Raw genomic sequence first — 21,277 nt, forward strand, 5'->3', positions numbered from 1 at the left:
CAAGAAGTGGCCGTAGAAATAGTGGATCCATTGGTGATCATTTTTCAATAGTCTATCGATTCTGAATCAGTTCCTATGGACCGGAGGGTAGCTAATGTAACATCACTTTTTAAAAAAGGAGGGAGAGAAAACGGGAATTATAGACAGGTTAGCCTGACATCGGTGGTGGGGAAAATGTTGGAATCAATTATTAAAGATGAAATAGCAGCGCATTTGGAAAGCAGTGACAGGATCGGTCCAAGTCAGCATGGATTTATGAAAGGGAAATCGTGCTTGACAAATCTTCTAGAATTTTTTCAGATGTAACTAGTAGAGTGGACAAGGGAAAATCAGTGGATGTGGTGTATTTGGACTTTAAAAAGGCTTTTGACAAGGTCCCGCACAAGAGATTGTGTGAAAAATTAAAGCACATGGTATTGGGGGTAATGTATTGATGTGGAGAGAGAACTGGTTGGCAGACAGGAAGCAGAGAGTCGGGATAAACGGGTCCTTTTCAGAATGGCAGGCAGTGACTAGTGGGTTGCCGCAGGGCTCAGTGCTGGGACCCAGCTATTTACAATATACATCAATGATTTAGATGAAGGAATTGAGTATAATATCTCCAAGTTTGCAGACAATACTAAGCTGGGTGGCAGTGTAAGCTGTGAGGAGGCTGTAGGTTGACTTGGACAGGTTAGGTGAGTGGGCAAATGCATGGCAGATGCAGTACAATGTGAAAAAGTGTGAGGTTATCCACTTTGGAGGCAAAAACACGAAGGCAGAATATTATCTGAATGGCAACAGATTGGGAAAAGGAGAGGTGCAACGAGACCTGGGTGTCACGGTACATCAGTCATTGAAAGTTGGCATGTAGGTACAGCAGGTGGTGAAGAAGGCAAATGGCATGTTGGCCTTCATAGCTAGGGGATTTAAGTGTAGGAGCAGGGAGGTCTTCCCGCAGTTGTACGGGGCCTTGGTGAGGCCTCACCTGGAATATTGTGTTCAGTTTTGTTCTCCTACTGTGATGAAGGACGTTCTTGCTATTGAGGGAGTGCAGCAAAGGTTCACCAGACTGATTCCTGGGATCGCAGGGCTAACATTTGAGGAGAGATTGAATTGACTGGGCCTGTATTCACTGGAGTTTAGAAGCATGAGTGGGGATCTCATGGAAACACACAAAATTCTGACGGGACTGGACAGGTTAGATGCAGGAAGAATGTTCCCGATGTTGGGGAAGTCCAGAACCAGGAGGTCACAGTCTAAGGATAAGGGGTAAGCCATTTAGGACCGAGAGGAGGAGAAATTTCTTCAGTCGTTAACCTGTGGAATTCTCTACCACAGAGAGTTGTTGATGCCAGTTCGTTAGATATATTCAAGAGGGAGTTAGATATGGCCCTTACGGCTAAAGGGATCAAGGGATCAAGGGGTATGGAGAGAAAGCAGGAAAGGGGTACTGAGGTGAATCATCAGCCATGATCTTATTGATTGTTGGTGAGGTTCGAAGGGCCGAATGGCCTACTCCTGCACCTATTTTCTATGTTTCTATGTATCTACAACACAGGTTAGATACGGAGTATATCTCCCTCTACCCAGTCCCAAGCATTGCAGAGTAGATACTGCATTGGTTAGATATAGAATAAAGCTTCTCTACATTGTCCCATCAAACACTCCCATGGTAGGTATAGCATGAATTAAATATACAGTAGATCTGTGCTGGAGGAACTGTACCCCAGTAAGTGTCAGTGACAGGGAAACTGTACCCCAGTGAGAGTCAGTGCCAGAGGAAACTACAGCACGAGATAGATACAGAGTAAAGCTCCCTCTACACTGTTCTGCTCAATTGCAGGGCAGGTAAAGCACGGGCTAGATCATCATTGGTGGTCCCTCGAACGAGGATGACTTGCTTCCACATGAGATCACAGATGTTTCAATGAAGGACCTGATGTTCCAGTCCTGAACTCCAATTGACGGGGTGGAAGATGCCTGTGCGTGGATTTTGACAGGCTTGACAGAGCTCGGCCATTGATTCAGTGGCTAAGGTTAACCAGGATTACTGGAGACTTGTTTTTCTGCATGAACCTAGCACGCACACATATTGCAGTGTGGACTGGCCCGTGCTGCCCCTGTGCCCTTGGCTCTTCTGGCCCAGTACCCTCATTTGTCGCACCTCTGCCGCGATCTCTCACCACTCCACCACAAACATTCGCTGCACCTCCACCACGATTCCTCTCTGCTCCTCCTCCACAAAAACACTCGTCACACCTCCACCACGATCTTCCGCCACACCTTCACACCAAACATTCGCTGAACCTCCATCACGATCACCCACTAAATCTCAGCCATGAACTGTCATCACTCCTCCGCCCCGATCACTCGTTGCAGGGCTGAATGGCCTACTCCTGCACCTATTTTCTATGTTCTATTTTTCTATACTGTCCCATCAAATACACCCAGGGCAGGAACAACACTGGTTAGATACTGAGTAAAGCTCACTCTGCACTGTCCCATCAAACACTCCGAAGGAAGATACAGCACAGAGTAGATACAGAGAAAAACTTGCTCTAGACTATCCCATCAAAAACTGCCAGGGCAGGTACAGCACTGGTTAGACAAAAATGTTTAGGCTGGGTGTTCCTGGGCAACAGAAGGCACAGCCACCAAAGCAACCAATGGTTGAACAATTATAATCAGGGATGCTCAGGAAGACAGATATCACATGGGCGGGTGGGCGGTTGTGGGGCTGGAGGAGTTTACAGAGAAGTGAGGGGCGGGACCATGGAGGGATTTGAAAATAAGTATTAGAATTTAAAATCAAGGCGTTGCTTAACCAGAAGCCAATATAAGTCAGCAAGCAGAGGTGATGGGTGAGCTAGACTTGATGCGAGTTAGGACACGGGCAGCCGAGTTTTGGATCAACTCCAATTTATGTAAGGTAGAATGTGGGAGGAGTGCATTGGAATTTTCAAGTCCAGAAGTAACAAAGGCATGGATGAGGGCTTCAGCAGTGAATGAGCTGAGACAAGAGTGGAGACAGGCGATCTTAGAGGTGGAAATAGGCAATCTTAGTTATGCTGTGGATATGTGGTCAAAAACTTATTCAGGGTCAAGTATGACACCAAGGTTGTGAACAGTCTGGTTCAGCGTCAGACAGAAGTTGGAGAGAGGGATGGAGTCAGTGGCTAGGGAACGGAGTTTGTGGCAATGATAATTACAAATATCAGAACATTTCACAGACTATCACATGCAAAATGTGTAGATGAGTTTTTAAAATTAACTCGGTTTCAAAAATGGGTTAACTGATACAGAAAGTAATGGATTTCAAATCTTATGCAAGACAATTCAAGAAAGGGGTGGTTCAAAGGATTTCAGCTGAGTTTAAAGTGAGACAGTGCAGTTAACTCTTCTACAACCACAACTCATGTACTCAAATGGAACAATTTTGGGGTTTGATGTGATAAAAGGTGAACTAGGTGAGAAGTGATATGTTAGAGTAAGAAAAAGCACTAAAATGGAACAATCGGTAACAACATCAATTAGTCTCCTCTGATCATGGAGGAATCACATATTCGACAAACTGTGTTTGAAACAAAGATAATTTATTCAACAGTTATACACAATATTAATCTCCAGCTCAGGTATAGGGGTTATTAAGATCATCAGAAACAAACAAGAGCTGCCAGAATGAACATGGTTCAGTGCCCAATACAATCACAGTAAATCCTGTTCTATTCGCAAATGCAGCCTTTCTCCTCAGCCCATTTAAAACTGAGAAAAGGAGGAATTTCTTCTCTGAGGGTTGTAAATCTGTGGAATTCCCTGCTCCAGAGAGCAGTGGAGGCTGGGTCACTGAATATATTTAAGGTGGAGATAAAGATTTTTGAGCGATAGGGGAGTAAAGGGTTCTGGGGACTGGGCAGGGAAGTGGAGCTGACTCTATGATCAGACCAGCAGCATCTTATTGAATGGGGAGCAGGCTCGGGGGTCCAGGTGGCCCACTCCTGCTCCAATTTCTCATGGTCTTATATACCCAGCATGCCCCGCAGGGGAGAATGTGCCGCACCCAGACTACAGGAGCTCAGTGCGCAGGCGCGGGCATTTGCTGGCTTTGGAGCAGGCGCGGTGCGTGTAATGGCAGAGGAGACATGTTTTGGACAGGCTCCACAGAACTGTCCTTTTCAGCGGGACAGAACGGAGTAATAGACCGTCGGGGAGGCTTCATAAACAACCGGTGCCCGCCGCAAGCCCAGAATAACAACTGGAATATTGGCGGTTGCAGCTTCGGGGCTTTCTCCCGGTCAAAGGCCAAGGCTAACGGCGGCCGTATTGGTACAGGAAGGCAGGTTCCGCGCTCCGCCATCTTGACTCAGTGAGTAGCACAGCGCATGCGCGGCCATCTTGGTGTAGGAAAAAAGTGAATAAAGTCAGTGTCTGGAACTGAATTCGGCCAGAGTCAGCACCTTCAGGGGAGGGGAACCAGTGAGTGTAGAACTGATCCCAGCCACAGTCAGCAGCTTCAGGGGAGGAGAGGGAGGGGAACCAGTGAGTGTCGAACTGAATGCAGCCAGAATTGGTGGGGAAAACTGGGAGTGGAAGGGAAACAGTCTAGAATGTAAGAAATAGGAACAGGAGTAGACCATTTGGCTCCTCAAGCCTGTTCCCCATTCACTAAGATCATGGCTGATCTGATCATGGAGACGAGAGTCTGGGGTCGGCGAGAGGCCTATAAAGGCCGCGAGATCAGCAGTCGGGAGGTGCGTTGCTGAGGCGTGAGTCCGGGGTTGGCGAGAGGCCTATAAATGCCGCGAGATCAGCAGTCGGGAGGTGTGTTGCTGAGGCGAGAGTCCGGGGTCGGCGAGAGGCCTATAAAGGCCACGAGATCAGCAGTTGGGAGGTGCGTCGGAGAGAGCTGGCGGTGCAGCTACAGGGAGAAGGCAAAAAATAAGTAGAAAGAAATCAAAATGTCACGTCACAGCCAAGGGGGTAAGTGATTGGTGAGTAGTTTTTCTTTTCCTTTTCTCTATCAGTAAGTAACTTTTAGCACTGTTGTTGCCAATTTAAGTGTATCTAAGGGTTAAGTCATGGCCTCCGGTGTCCTTGACTACTTCATGTGCGGGACTGGAGCTGCGGGTGGATTCACTCTGGAGCATGCACGATGCTGAGACTGATATGAATAGCACATTTAGTGAGTTGGTCTTACCGCAGGTAAAGGGTACACAGCCAGATAGGGAATGGAAGACCAACAGGAAGAGCAGTGCAAGGAAGGTAGTGCAGGGATCCCCTGCGGTCATCTCCCTGCAAAACAGATACACCGCTTTGAGTACTGTTGAGGGGGATGACTCATCAGGGGGAGCAGAAGCAGCCAAGTTCATGGCACTGTGGCTAGCTCTACTACACAGGAGGGCAGGAAAAAGAGTGGGAGAGCAATTGTGATAGGGGATTCAATTGTAAGGGGAATAGATAGGCGTTTCTGCGGCCGCAACCGAGACTCCAGGATGGTATGTTGCCTCCCTGGTGCAAGGGTCAAGGATGTCTCGGAGAGGGTGCAGGACATTCTGTAAAGGGAGGGTGAACAGCCAGTTGTCGTGGTGCAGAAAGGTACCAGTGACATAGGTAAAAAACAGGATGAGGTCCTACAAGGCGAATTTAGGGAGCTAGGAGCTAAATTTAAAAAGTAGGACCTCAAAAGTAGTAATCTCAGGATTGCTACCAGTGCCACGTGCTAGTCAGAGTAGGAATCGCAGGATAGCTCAGATTAGTACGTAGCTTGAGGAGTGGTGCAGAAGGGAGGGATTCAAATTCCTGGGACATTGGAACCGGTTCTGGGGGAGGTGGGACCAATACAAACCGGATGGTCTGCACCTGGGCAGGACATGAACCAATGTCCTAGGGGGAGTGTTTGCTAGTGCCGTTGGGGAGGGGTTAAACTAATATGGCAGGGGGATGGGAACCTATGCAGGGAGACAGAGGGAAATAAAATGGAGGCAGAAGCAAAATATAGAAAAGAGAACAGTAAAAGTGGAGGGCAGAGAAACCCAAGGCAAAAAACAAAAATGGCCACATTACAGCAAAATTCTAAAGGGGCAAAGTGTGTTTTTAAAAAAAAAAAGCCTGAAGGCTCTGTGCCTCAATGCGAGGAGTATTCGGAATAAGGTGGATGAATTAACTGCTCAGATAGCAGTTAACGGATACGATGTGATTGGCATCACGGAGACATGGCTCCAGGGGGACCAAGGCTGGGAACTCAACATCCAAGGGTATTCAGCATTTAGGAAGGATAGACAGAAAGGAAAAGGAGGCAGGATGGCGTTGTTGGTTAAAGATGAAATCAATGCAATTGTAAGGAAGGACATTAGCCTGGATGATGTGGAATCAGTATGGGTGGAGCTGCGGAATTCCAAAGGGCAGAAAACATTAGTGAGGTTGGGGATAGCAGCAAACAAGAAATAAGGGATGTGTGCAATAAAGGTACAGCAGTAATCATGGGCGACTTTAATCTACACATTGATTGGGCTAACCTAACTGGTAGCAATGTGGTGAAGGAGGATTTCCCGGAGTGTATTAGGGATGGTTTTCTAGACCAATATATCGAGGAACCACGCAGGGAGCTGGCCATCCTTGACTGGGTGATGTGTAATGAGAAGGGACTAATTAGCAATCTTGTTGTGCGAGGCCCCTTGGGGAAAAGTGACCATAATATGGCATAATTCCTTATTAAGATGGAGAGTGACAAAGTTAATTCGGAAACTAGGGTCCTGAACTTAAGGAAAGGTAACTTCGACGGTATGAGGTGTGAATTGGCTAGAATAGATTGGCAAACGATACTCAAAGGGTTGATGGTGGATAAGCAATGGCAAACCTTTAAAGATCACGTGGATGAACTTCAGCAAATGTACATCCCTGTCTGGAGTAAATATAAACCTGCGAAGGTGGCTCAACCATAGCTAACAAAGGAAATTAAGGATAGTGTTAAAGCCAAGGAAGAGGCATATAAATTGGCTAGAAAAAGCAACAAACCTTAGGACTGGGAGAAATTTAGAATTCAATAGAGGAGGACAAAGGGTTTAATTAAAAGGGGGGAAATAGAGTCCGAGAGGAAGCTTGCAGGGAATATAAAAACTGACTGCAAAAGCTTCTATAAATGTGTGAAGAGAAAAAGATTAGTAAAGACCAACGTAGGTCCCTTGCAGTCGGATTGAGGTGAATTTATAATGAGGAACAAAGAAATGGCAGACCAATTGAACAAATACTTCAGTTCTGTCTTCACGAAGGAAGATACCAAATAACCTTCCGAATGTACTAGGGGACAGTGGGTCTAGTGAGAAGGAGGAACTGAAGGATATCTTTATTAGGCAGGAAATTGTGTAAGGGAAATTGATGGGATTGAAGGCCGATAAATCCTTGGGGGCTGATAGTCTGCATCCAAGAGTGCTCAAGGAAGTGGCCCTAGAAATAGTGGTTGCATTGGTGATCATTTTCCAACAGTCTATCGACTCTGGATCTGTTCCCATGGAATGGAGGGTAGCTAATGTAACACCACTTTGTAAAAAAGGAGGGAGAGAGAAAACGGGTAATTATAGACCGGTGAGCCTGACATCAGTAGTGGGGAAAATGTTGGAATCGATCATGAAGGATGAAATAGCAGCGCATTTGGAAAGCGGTGATAGGATCGGACCAAGTAAGCATGGATTTATGAAAGGGAAATAATGCATGGCGAATCTTCTGGAATTTTTTGAGGATGTAACTAGCAGAGTGGACAAGGAAGAACCAGTGGATGTGGTGTATTTGGACTTTCAGAAGGCTTTTGACAAGGTCCCACACAAGAGATTGTTGTGCAAAATCAAAGCACATGGTATTGGGGGTAATATACTGACATGGATAGGGAACTGGTTGGCAGACAGGAAGCAGAGAGTCGGGATAAACAGGTCCTTTTCAGAATGGCAGGCAGTGACTAGTGGAGTGCTGCAGGGCTCAGTGCTGGGACCCCAGCTCTTTACAATATACATTAACGATTTAGATGAAGGAATTGAGTGCAATATCTCCAAGTTTGCAGATGACACTAAACTGGGTGGCAGTGTGAGCTGTGTGGAGCATGCTAAGAGGCTGCAGGGTGACTTGGACAGGTTAGATGAGTGGGCAAATGCATGGCAGATGCAGTATAATGTGGATAAGTGTGCGGTTATCCATTTTGGGGGCAAAAACACGAAGGCAGAATAGGAAAAGGGGAGGTGCAACAAGACCTGGGTGTCATGGTTCATCAGTCACTGAAAGTGGACACACAGGTACAGCAGGCGGTAAAGAAGGCAAATGGTATGTTGCCCTTCATAGCTAGGGGATTTGAATATAGAAGCAGGGAGGTCTTACTGCAGTTGTCCAGGGCCTTAGTGAGGCCTCACCTGGAATATTGTGTTCAGTTTTGGTCTCCTAGTCTGAGGAAGGACGTTCTTGCTATTGAGGGAGTGCAGACTGATTCCAGGGATGGCTGGGCTGTCATATGAAGAGAGACAGGATCAACTGGGCCTTTATTCACTGGAGTTTAGAAGGATGAGAGGGAATCTCACAGAAACATAAAAGATTCTGATGGGACTGGACAGGTTAGATGCAGGAAGAATGTTCCCAATGTTGGGGAAGTCCAGAATCAGGGGGCATAGTCTTAGGATAAGGGGTAGGCCATTTAGGACTGAGATGAGGAGAAACTTCTTCACTCAGAGAGTTGTTGATGCCAGTTCGTTAGATATATTCAAGAGGGAGTTAGATATGGCTCTTACGGTTAAGGGGATCAAGGGGTATGGAGAGAAAGCAGGAAAGGGGTACTGAAGGAATGATCAGCCATGATCTTATTGAATGGCGGTGCAGGCTCGAAGGGCCGCATGGCCTACTCCTGCACCTATTTTCTATGGACTAGGCTGCACTTCCCTGTCCGCTCCCCATAACCCTTTACTTCCTTATCGCTCAAAAATGTGTCTAAATCCACCTTAAATATATTCAATGACACCCAGATTCCACAGCTCTTTGGGGCAGAGAATTCCATGGATTTACAACCCTCAGAGAAGAAATTCCTCCTCATCTCAGTTTTAAATGGGTGGCCCCTTATTTGAGACTATGTCCCCGAGTTTTAGTTTCCCTGATGAGTAGAAACATCCTTGCTGCATCCACCTCGTCATGTTTCCTCATAATCTTACATGGTTCGATAAAATCACCTCTCATTCTTCTGAATTCCAATGAATAGAGGCACAAACTTCTCAACCTTTCCTCATAAGTCAACCCCCTCATCTCCGGAATCAACTGAGTGAACCTTCTCTGAACTGCCTCCAAAGCAAGTATATCCTTTCTTAAATATGGAAACCAAAACTGCACGCAGTATTCTTGGTGTGGCCTCACCAATACCCTATATAACTGTTGCAAGACTTCCCTGCTTTTATACTCCATCCCCTTTGCAATAAAGGCCAAGATTCCATTGGCCTTCCTGTTCACTTGCTGTACCTGCATACTTACTTTTTGTGTTTCATGCAGCAAGACCCCCCAGGTCCTGCTAAACTGCAAATTTTTCTCCATTTAAATAATAACTTGCTCTTCGATTTTCTTTCTGCCAAAGTGCATAACCTCACACTTTCCAAAATTATACTCCATCTGCCAAATTTTTGCCCTCTCACTCAGCCTGTCTATGTCTTTTTGCAGGTTTTTTGTATCCTCCTCACACATTGCATTTCCTCCCATCTTGGCTACATTACACTCAGTCCCTTCATCCAAGTTGTTAATCTAGATTGTAAATAGTTGAGATTCCAACACTGATTCCTGCAGCACCCCACTAGTTACTGATTGCCAACCCGAGAATTTATCCCGACTCTCTGTTTTCTGTTAGTTAGCCAATCCTCTATCCATGCTAATATATTACCCCCAACCCTTTTATCTTGTGCAGTAACCTTTTATGTGGCACCTTGTCAAATATCTTCTGGAAATCCAAATACACCACATCCACTGGTTCCCCTTCATCCACCCTGTTCCTCAAAACCAGAGTCAGCACTTTTACAGGAAGAGAGGGAGGGAAACCAGTGAATGTGGAACGGGGCCCAGCCAGAGTCAGCACCTTCAGGGGAGGAGAGGGAGGGGAACCAGTGAGTGTAGAACTGAACCCAGCCAGAATTGGTGGTGAAAACTGGGAGTGGAGGAGAAACAGTCTAGAAATGTGCAATGGTTTGGATTTCAGCACAGCAGGAGGGACAATGTGTGGGACAGGGATTTACAGCTTTGGAAGAGCAAGAGAGGAAAGAATGTTCCATGTAAACCAAATGTGTCTATTCTGAATTTCTGTCTTGTACTGACAGTGATGAGTTTTGTTATCTCCTTTTACAAAATATTAGAAGGGGAGATTTTCAGACAGGAAACACAAACCAAACATCACGTCAAGATCTGACGGACTCAATCGATTCATCAGGACCTGAATATCATCGGCCTTTGAAAGTGGAAGGAGAAATGTTTGTCTGTTCTGCCTGTGGGAAAAGATGCCTGTGGGAAAAGATTTCAGTGTGACTGGAAAAGCACTGAGACACACACACCCGAGTGAGTGTTCCAGTGCACTGTCTGTGGAAAGAGCTTTCGCCAGTTACACAGCCTGAATAAGCATCGCACCATTCAAAGTACGAAGAAACTGTAAACGTGTTGTGTGTGTGGGTGAGGCTTCAACCCATCGTCCAACCATGGAGAGTCACAAGGATACCCGCACCATGGAGAAACCGTGGAAATGTGGTGACTGTGGGAAGGGATTAAAATCACCTTCTGAGCTGGAAATTTATCGACGCAGTCACACTGGGGAGAGACCGTTCACCTGCTCCGAGTGTGGGAAGGGATTCACTCGGTCATCCAACCTGCTGAAACACCAGCGAGTTCACATGTAATCTGCTGTTATTACTGCTGTTAATCACATCCCGACTGAAACATGTTCATTTTGACAGTTGTGGTTTGTTTCTGCTGATGTTAATAACCCTATAACTTGGCTGGACTTTAATATTCTGGATATATTGCTGATTGTGTTCTCGGGGCTGCAGTGTCCATTTAAGAAACGCTGTGTGTTATCTTTCCCCTTAATTCAGCAACTCTCAACAGAAAGTTAGTTTGCAATAAAATTGTGAACTTTCTTTAATTCCAAACTGATCTTTGGTACAAAATCTACAATAGTGTGTGAAAGTATTCACTGAATAGAATCTCCGATTAGAAAGAGCTTACTGACAATTCTTACTGATTTGCACATTCCACACAGTGGTCCCTCCATTATCCACCAGAAAGCGGAATGGAAATTGGTGGGGAATCAGTGTCCCCAAATGTTGCCCCTCCAGTCTGGTGTAGCAATCCCCTCGGCACGGGAATGGAGACAAGTCCAGACCAAAACTGTGCGCAATACTCCAAGTGTGGTCTTACCAATACCCTGTACAGCTGTAGCAGGACTTCCCTACTTTTATGCTCTATCCCCATTGCAATAAAGGCCAGCATTCCATTTGCCTTCCTAATTAATTTCTGTACCTGCATGCTAACTTTGAGTTTCATGTACAAGAACCCCAGATCCCTCTGTACTACAGCATTTTGTAATCGTCCCCATTTAAATAATTTGCTGTTTTATTTTTCCTACCAAAAGAGCTAACCTGACATTTTACCACATTATAGTCCATCTGCCAGATTTTTGCCCACTCACTGAGCCTATTTATATCCCCTTGTAGATTCTTTGTGTCCTCCTCACAACTTGCTTCCCACCTATCTTTGTATCATCAGCAAATTTGGCTGCATTACACTCGGTCCCTTCATCCAAGTCATGAATATAAATTTCAAATAGTTGAGGCCCCAGCACTGATCCCTGCGGCACCCCGCTAGTTACAGTTTGCCATCCTGAAAATGACCCATTTATCCCGACTCTGTTTTCTGTTAGTTAGCCAACCCCCTATTACCCCCAACTTTGTGAGCTCCTAGCTTGTACAGTAACCTTTTGTGTGGCACTTTATAGAATGCTTTCTGGAAATCCAAATATACGACATCAACTGGTTCTCCTTTATCCACTGTGCTCGTTATGTGAATGTTTAAAAATAGAAACATAAACATAGAAAATAGGTGGAGTCGGCCATTCGGCCCTTCTAGCCTGCACCGCCATTCAATGAGTTCATGGCTGAACATGCAACTTCAGTACCCCATTCCTGCTTTCTCACCATACCCCTTGATTCCCCTAGTAGTAAGGACTTCATCTAACTCCTTTTTGAATATATTTAGTGAATTGGCCTCAACAACTTTCTGTGGTAGAGAATTCCACAGGTTCACCACTCTCTGGGTGAAGAAATTCCTCCTCATCTCGGTCCTAAATGGCTTCCCCCTTATCCTTAGACTGTGTCCCCTGGTTCTGGACTTCCCCAACATTGGGAACATTCTTCCTGCATCTAACCTGTCTAACCCCGTCAGAATTTTAAACGTTTCTATGAGGTCCCCTCTCATTCTTCTGAACTCCAGTGAATACAAGCCCAGTTGATCCAGTCTTTCTTGATAGGTCAGTCCCGCCATCCCGGGAATCAGTCTGGTGAACCTTCGCTGCACTCCCTCAATAGCAAGAATGTCCTTCCTCAGGTTAGGAGACCAAAACTGTACACAATACTCCAGGTGTGGCCTCACCAAGGCCCTGTACAATTGTAGCAACACCTCCCTGCCCTTGTACTCAAATCCCCTCGCTATGAAGGCCAACATGCCATTTGCTTTCTTAACCGCCTGCTGTACCTGCATGCCAACCTTCAATGACTGATGTACCATGACACCCAGGTCTCTTTGCACCTGCCCTTTTCTTAATCTGTCACCATTCAGATAATAGTCTGTCTCTCTGTTTTTACCACCAAAGTGGATAACCTCACATTTATCCACATTATACTTCATCTGCCATGCATTTGCCCACTCACCTAACCTATCCAAGTCGCTCTGCAGCCTCATAGAATCCTCCTTGCAGCTCACACTGCCACCCAACTTGGTGTCATCCGCAAATTTGGAGATACTACATTTAATCCCCTCGTCTAAATCATTAATGTACAGTGTAAACAGCTGGGGCCCCAGCACAGAACCTTGCGGTACCCCACTAGTCACTGCCTGCCATTCTGAAAAGTCCCCATTTACTCCTACTCTTTGCTTCCTGTCTGACAACCAGTTCTCAATCCATGTCAGCACACTACCCCCAATTCCATGTGCTTTAACTTTGCACATTAATCTCTTGTGTGGGACCTTTACGAAAGCCTTCTGAAAGTCCAAATATACCACATCAACTGGTTCTCCCTTGTCCACTCTACTGGAAACATCCTCAAAAAATTCCAGAAGATTTGTCAAGCATGATTTCCCTTTCACAAATCCATGCTGACTTGGACCTATCATATTACCTCTTTCCAAATGCACTGCGATGACATCCTTAATAATTGATTCCATCATTTTACCCACTACCGATGTCAGGCTGACCGGTCTGTAATTCCCTGTTTTCTCTCTCCCTCCTTTTTTAAAAAGTGGGGTTACATTGGCTACCCTCCACTCCATAGGAACTGATCCAGAGTCAATGGAATGTTGGAAAATGACTGTCAATGCATCCACTATTTCCAAGGCCACCTCCTTAAGTACTCTGGGATGCAGTCCATCAGGCCCTGGGGATTTATCGGCCTTCAATCCCATCAATTTCCCCAACACAATTTCCCGACTAATAAGGATTTCCCTTACTAGACCCTCCGACCCCTTTTATATCTGGAAGGTTGTTTGTGTCCTCCTCAGTGAATACCGAACCAAAGTACTTGTTCAATTGGTCCGCCATTTCTTTGTTCCCCGTTATGACTTCCCCTGATTCTGACTGCAGGGGACCTATGTTTGTCTTTACTAACCTTTTTCTCTTTACATATCTATAGAAACTTTTGCAATCCGTCTTAATGTTCCCTGCAAGCTTCTTCTCGTACTCCATTTTCCCTGCCCTAATCAAACCCTTTGTCCTCCTCTGCTGAGTTCTAAATTTCTCCCAGTCCCTGGGTTCTCTGCTATTTCTGGCCAATTTGTATGCCACTTCCTTGGCTTTAATGCTATCCCTGATTTCCCTTGATAGCCACGGTTGAGCCACCTTCCCTTTTTTATTTTTATGACAGACAGGAATGTACAATTGTTATAGTTCATCCATACGGTCTCTAAATGTCTGCCATTGCCCATCCACAGTCAACCCCTTCAGTATCATTCGCCAATCTATCCTAGCCAATTCACGCCTCATACCTTCAAAGTTACCCTTCTTTAAGTTCTGGACCATGGTCTCTGAATTAACTGTTTCATTCTCCATCCTAATGCAGAATTCCACCATATTATGGTCACTCTTCCCCAAGGGGCCTCGCACAACGAGATTGCTAATTAATCCTCTCTCATTACACAACACCCAGTCTAAGATGGCCTCCCCCCTAGTTGGTTCCTCGACATATTGGTCTAAAAAACCATCCCTTATGCACTCCAGGAAATCCTCCTCTACCGTATTGCTTCCAGTTTGGTTAACCCAATCTATGTGCATATTAAAGTCACCCATTATAACTGCTGCACCTTTATTGCACGCACCCCTAATTTCATGTTTGATGCCCTCCCCAACATCACTACTACTGTTTGGAGGTCTGTACACAACTCCCACTAACGTTTTTTGTCCTTTGGTATTCTGCAGCTCTACCCATATAGATTCCACATCATCCAAGCTAATGTCCTTCCGAACTATTGCCTTAATTTGCTCCTTAACCAGCAATGCTACCCCACCTCCTTTTCCTTTTATTCTATCTTTCCTGAATGTTGAATACCCCTGGATGTTGAGTTCCCAGCCCTGATCATCCTGGAGCCACGTCTCCGTAATCCCAATCACATCATATTTGTTAATATCTATTTGCACAGTTAATTCATCCACTTTATTGCGGATACTCCTTGCATTAAGACACAAAGCCTTCAGGCTTGTTCTTTTAACACCCTTTGGACATTGAAGTTGAGAACGTGGGAATTGTATAGGGACAGTATAAGCTAACAAACAATTCATGGTGGAATAGCCATAACATCTCAGACTCGAGACTGCGAAATGTTACAACACTAACACATATTGAAACAAAACCCACAGCTTGCAGAAAAACCTCAAGGTCTTATTAAATTATGTTATTAACCTGAAACATTGACAGAAGGTCTTTGTTTAAAATCGGACCATGCTTGGGTCGGCTTATGAGTGGACAAAGGGAAGGAGGGATCAAAAGAGATGGGCTGAGCTGGGATGTCACTCTGGCCCCATCTTGTTATCTTTTGCCGAAAATGTATAACCATCGTCCCTTTACAATGTAACGTCACTTTGTCCATAGGAAGTGAGTGCATTCGAACAGACATGCATTCCTTCTGTCTGATAAAGTCCCCGATCGGGATTTGCTTTTTAAATAAAAGCTTGCTTTGTTTAAAGCACAAACGGTATTCGTTTCAGTAATTTGGCTGAACCAGATTGAGGTAAAAGAATCCAGGAATCAACATTTGGTGTCAGAAGTGGGATCTCAACGGACGACTGCCAAAAACTTGCGAATTAAGAGCCAGACTAGCCTTGGACGAGACGAGACGAGGGGAAAGTGGCCACTGGAGTGAGTATGATTTCAATACTGCTCCAGTTTCCCCCGGTTTCAAAGGTCTGAGGAAAGTTTAGCCACTCGCTGGTTCTCAGGTAGTGTCTGAACGAGATCCAGGACAATCTGGTGAATACCTTTCAAACTTAGAATAGGGATAGAGATAGGGAAATTGCGCGATGACGCAAACCAAGCGGCGACTTGGAAAGATAGGTTATAGTTAGAGCTAGATAGGGATAGATGATCAATCATGGATCCAAAAATTAATATGAAAGAAAAGAGACTCTTGTGAACGTCTGTTTAAATGAGAAATGCTTCTGTGATTTTTACTGTAAAAAAAAAAGCCGGGGAGTTGTGGTTTGTTTTATCTCAAACAATGAAAGTTTTTTTTAAACCCTTCGTAGTGTTGTCCTGTATGTGGGAAGTTTAAGATTACGGAGCCAGGAAATGCACAAAGGATAGGTTTGTTTAAAAAAAAAGAAAAAATTACATGGTCCCGGTAGTTTAAAAAAAAAAGGATTTAACATGCTCACTTACTTGTCGAAAGAAAACATTCAGAGAAGGCACAGCAAAACAACTGAGATGGATTCAAAAAAATATATATATTATATTAAATAACACGACCTTGAGGCTGGAACAATTGAGATAACGAAAAGCAGTCCACAGCCTATGTGCCAGACTTCTCTCTAGTTATGGAAAAGACAAAAAAAAAAAGTAACGTACTAAATAGGTGCTGAAAAAAAATGTTCTGAGATTTTAAATTATGAGAAAAATTCCACTGCAGTCTAAAAGAAAAAAAAATCACTCCTGTCCAGTTGGCAGAAAAACTCCATTAAATTAGGGCTTTCATTGACTGAATGGATTTAAACTGCGCAGTGACACGAAAGGATAGGGAAATTTGGAGACTAATGGAAATTAAATAAGGCTCATAAGAAATCAAATTTAGAAAATTAGGCTCACAGGGAATTAAGTAAGGCTTATGGGGAATTAAATAGAGGATAGGTGTTCAAGTCAGGTGTGACGTCGACCTCGTATATCACTTGGCCCGTCTAGGCACTGATTGAATTTAAATCACGCAGCAACTTAAAAGGTAGGGGCGGCGCGAACGCGCAGCGAGACGTGCGGCGGCGTAAGCGTGCGGCCGAGCAAAGGAGGGCTGACGCAGATGCACGGCAGCGTGAACGCGTAGCAGCGTGGGACGCGCGGCGTCGCGACCGAGTGAACGTGGGCCGACGCGAACGCGCAGCAACGCGAACCGCGAAGTGATATCAAAGTCAGTGCTAGTTTTAGTAAAGTCTGTTTATTTTAAGTATTTCAAATCGCGGGGCGACGCGGCTCAGTGTTAGTTTTAGTACAGTCTGTTTATTTTGAGTTTGTTCAAATCGCACGACAACGCGAACGCGTAACGACACGGTAATACGAGAGGCAGCGTGAAAATGGGTAATCAGTGATAAAACAACGGATGCAGATAGTCCGCTACAAAAGTTATGTGAGGAATTCCCTGAAAGAGCTGAAGACTTTAGAAAATTATCAGGAGCCCTGAACAAATTATTAGGAGATGACCAGTGGCCTCGAGGTGGCACTAGAAGCGTAGAGGTAGCAAAAGAAAAAGCACAGGGATTGTCAAACATTAAAAGATGCATCACTTCTGTCAAGTTGGCAAATAAATGCTATTAAATTGGGACTCTCATTGACAGAGGGAACACATGTTAAAACTGTAGATGTCTTTAAAAAAAAAAAGAATGTGCGCACGAAAAACTTACTAAGAGATCCTCTGGGACCTCTGAGAAAGGTATTGACCGACTACGTAGTCAAATGGCTGGCTTTGTGTTAACCGAGGCTGATGATGAAATTGATGAGTGGTCACTGACTCAGCGCCCAACGGCGCCTCCCGCACCCCCTGGCCCCTTGCTCCAGTCCTCTTCCCAACACCCTCCACCTTACACTCCGGCGAAAGGAGTTAAAAATAACCCCGTATCACCAAAGCAACAAACCCAAACTGACTCCTCATCCTCTGATAGCGATTCGGATCCCCAGTTCACAAGCAATATAGCCGAAAAGACCAGATCTCACACTCGAAAGGGCAGAACTATATCTCGATATCACAGACAGTCCCATAAATCTTCGAGTCAATCTACCAGTCCAAGTTGTGAAAGACATAGCAAACACCCCCGCCGATCGAGACGCAGAACTGTCAAGCAGTCAGACAGCTCCGAAACATCCTCCGACCTAGAAATGATTTCCAAGATCCCAAAATCCCGACACCAATGCCAAACCCTGATGCATAACAAGCTGCAGACCACATCACTATAGATGTCCATGTGATCTTCGAACAACTATTCGATTGCTCACGCTATCCGGACAAATGGAAAGGGCAGTTAGATATTATTGGCAGGAAAAGAAAGGGGAGGGGGGAGGTGCGCCCCCAACCCGGGTCAAGACTGAATACGTGACTAGAAAGGAAGAGCCATCTCGGGAGGAAGGATCAATAGAACCGCAGTGTTGCATACAGGATTGGATGGATAAGCAAGGATACGGTTATACTAAACAACCAAACGGCCCGAGCCCTGCTAATAAACCTCCCTATTGTCCCCAGCATGATATGGGAAGAGGCCGGGACTGGGTAAGAGGAATTGACTGTTTTAATTGTGGGCAGGAAGGACATTGGAATAAAAATTGCCCCTACCGTCAGCATGGACTCTACTGAAACACAGGAACTTTCAGGATTCCTGGGACAAATCTCGACATTCCCGGTGTCAGAACCGGTTAAAATGGGTTACCAGGAAGAATCGGTGGAACATCGATTTGTTATCACAACCAATCTGGACTGTAACTTGATGGCTAGAGACCTCCTCTGCAAATTCCAGTTGCATTTGGAGTGTGGAGATGATGGGATTATTGTAAAACAGGGAACCCTTAAGCGGCAGTATTATACCACTAGAACCCCTCAGTGGTGGTCTCTGGACCTGCCGCAGGCACCCTATCACGTGACCCTAGCATACGATCCCAGTGGAAAGAATCAGGATCTGCAGAACTTTTATCAGGATCACGAAGGGGAAGTGAAGGAAATTCTATTAAGGGCTAGAGTGACTGGACCGGAAGGGAAGGCAGATTTTGTGGAAATGGACAGACCCCAACGGTGGCACCACATATTACTCGTGAAGTATTACCTCCCCACCACTCTAAAGATTTGGAAGTTATGGTGCGCCAGGCTATAGACGAGGCTGACCCTACCAGCCGGGATGTGCAAATTGTAAAACATGGCCGAACAGTCCAATTCCACGGGGACCCCGAGAAGGTCTTAACGACTCTACAGCATCATACTGGCTCTGACATACCTGACTATGTGGATCCTCATGTGTGGGCAGAGGACCCCTCCCAAGTGGGTTATCACAGGCAATACCGAGTATCCACCGAGCTTTGGAGGCTAGCCGAGTCGAACCAATTTGCCAGTTTCCAGTCCCTAGCACGGCTAAACAAATGCGACAGTGTTTGGGGATGATCAATTACTGCAGATCCTGGATCCCTAATGTTGCCCTGATGACTAAGCACCTCACCCCATATACAAATAAGTAAGGCAGCTTTGAAATAGAAACCGTAGACGTCCAAGCCTTTAAGGAACTAAAGACAGCCCTGCTGCAAGCTCCGGCTTTGGGCCGGCCCCTCTATGACCGGCCCTTTCAACTGTATTATACAATTCTAAAAGACTGTGCTACCGTTGTCTTAACACATCTCACTCCGTAGCTGCCCTCCTGGGCCAACTGCAGACTCAACACCTTACCATGGCCAGGCAAAGCAGATATGAGATCTACTTACTAAACAATTCTAAGCTGACCTTTCGGCACTGTACTGCAATTAATCCGGCCTGTTTTCTTACTGAGCCACCCCAAGATGAAGAAGAACCCAGTCATGATTGTTTATCTTTAATTTAAGAGGCCACATCAGTCAGGGAAGATTTTGTTGATGTACCAATTGAAGATCCAGACTGTATTATGTATGTTGACGGAATTAATCCAGAAGGTACACGAATCTCAGGATACGCCATAGTAAACCAGGAGAATCAAGTCTTGGAATCTGCCGCTTTTGAAACTGCCTATTCTGCTCAACAAGCTGAACTATTCGCCCTCACCCGAGCCTGTACCTTGGCCAAAGATCTCAGTCAATATACCGACCCTAGGTATGCCTTTGGGGTGGCCCATGATTTCGGACAATTATGGAAAAATAGGGGATTCCTAACCTCACAGGGGAATGAGATATCCCATAAACAGCTAGTATCTGATTTGTTGCAAGCCCTCATGTTCCCCAAACGCATTGCCATTGTCAAATGTACTGCCCACACTACCGGAAATTCTCTGGTTGATATAGGGAATCGTTGTGCTGACCAAGAGGCCAAACAGGCCTCTCGTGACCAACAGATGGTAGTGCCCAAAATTATGAGTCAGACTAAAAATCCTGCAAAGGATAAGTTAGCCTCGGAAAAATCAATGCCAACCATCCAAGATGTTATAAAAGCACAGGAGGACGCTCCTGAAAAAGATAAACTGTTGTGGAAATATTATGCATGTACTTATGACAATGTTTCTAAACTCTGGACCACTCCCGCGGAACAGACTTGCATGTCTGACGAGTTGACTCTATGGGTTATTGAATGTATGCATTTTGCTACTCATTGTGGAGCAAGGACCACGAGTGACACACTTTTGGCTACTTGGTGGCACCCTAGACTCCAGGCGCTCACCCAGAACATCAGTAGTCGTTGCCTGGTTTGCCAGCAACATAATCCAGGGAAGGGAGTCCCCTGTGATTGGGGTAAAACGCCCCTACCCGAAGGTCCCTTTGAGACATTTCAGTTGGACTACATTGAGTTGCAAAAAGTTCAGTGTTACAAATATGTGTTAGTAATAGAAGATGTGTTTAGCAGATGGATTGAAGCCTACCCTAACCTGGACAATAAGGCTCAAACTGTTGTTAAGGTGTTAATGAGGGAAACTGTTCCTAGATATGATATCTCAGCTCGACTGATGACCACCTATGTTCTTTCTCTGACTCAGGCTCTGCGACTAGCTCACAACCAGGTTCAAGATGCTCACCTCGACCTCCCAGTTTTACCCGAATTGTCCCTCGTGGCACCAGGGAAGTATGGATTCGGAAGGGATTAGAGCCACAATGGGAGGGGCCTTTTCAGGTGTTACTCTACCCCCACTGCAGCCAAGGTTGAGGGGAGGGGTGCCTGGGTTCACCTGCACCACTGCAAGCTCACCACCCTCTAACGAACCTATTTTACTGGTTATTCTAACTCCTGTTTCTGTTCCAGACTTCCTCTTCTCGATAGCTGAACAAGGCCGTTGGCATCCTAATTGGAACGTGGACCAGTCTGAACTTTTACCCGTAGTGATAGACAGCCAGCTACACCGACGGTGACCTGAGAAGAGAGACGGGAGAACGGAACTCTTTTAATCAGCAAAATAATTGGACTATTTATCTGAATCCTGAGCCATAAGATGAAACTGTCTGTATGCCACAGTCTGTATAATAGTGTTGATATATGACAGTTTCGGCGCATGGGAGGGGAGACAGAGAGGAGAGCTCCATGTAAACACCTTTTTGTACATGTCTTATGTTTATGCGCAAAATGGGAACTTTTCTAGATGTTGGGTGTGTTCACATTCCCTATACATTCCAAAGGGGGAATTCCTTTG

General features: G+C 45.4%; 1 protein-coding gene across 1 annotated transcript in view; it reads right to left on the reverse strand.

Annotated features, from left to right (window-relative positions):
• LOC139249356 (zinc finger protein 211-like) overlaps positions 1 to 21,075 on the reverse strand; it is a 43,428-nt gene extending 22,353 nt beyond the window's left edge. Inside the window, exon 1 of the mRNA XM_070872341.1 lies at positions 20,854 to 21,075. The gene's annotated coding sequence lies outside the window, so the exon portion shown is untranslated. The remainder of the gene's footprint in view (positions 1 to 20,853) is intronic.
• Between the last annotated feature and the right edge of the window lie 202 nt (positions 21,076 to 21,277).

Source organism: Pristiophorus japonicus, unplaced genomic scaffold (assembly GCF_044704955.1).
Source record: "Pristiophorus japonicus isolate sPriJap1 unplaced genomic scaffold, sPriJap1.hap1 HAP1_SCAFFOLD_308, whole genome shotgun sequence".
Taxonomy (NCBI): domain Eukaryota; kingdom Metazoa; phylum Chordata; class Chondrichthyes; family Pristiophoridae; genus Pristiophorus; species Pristiophorus japonicus.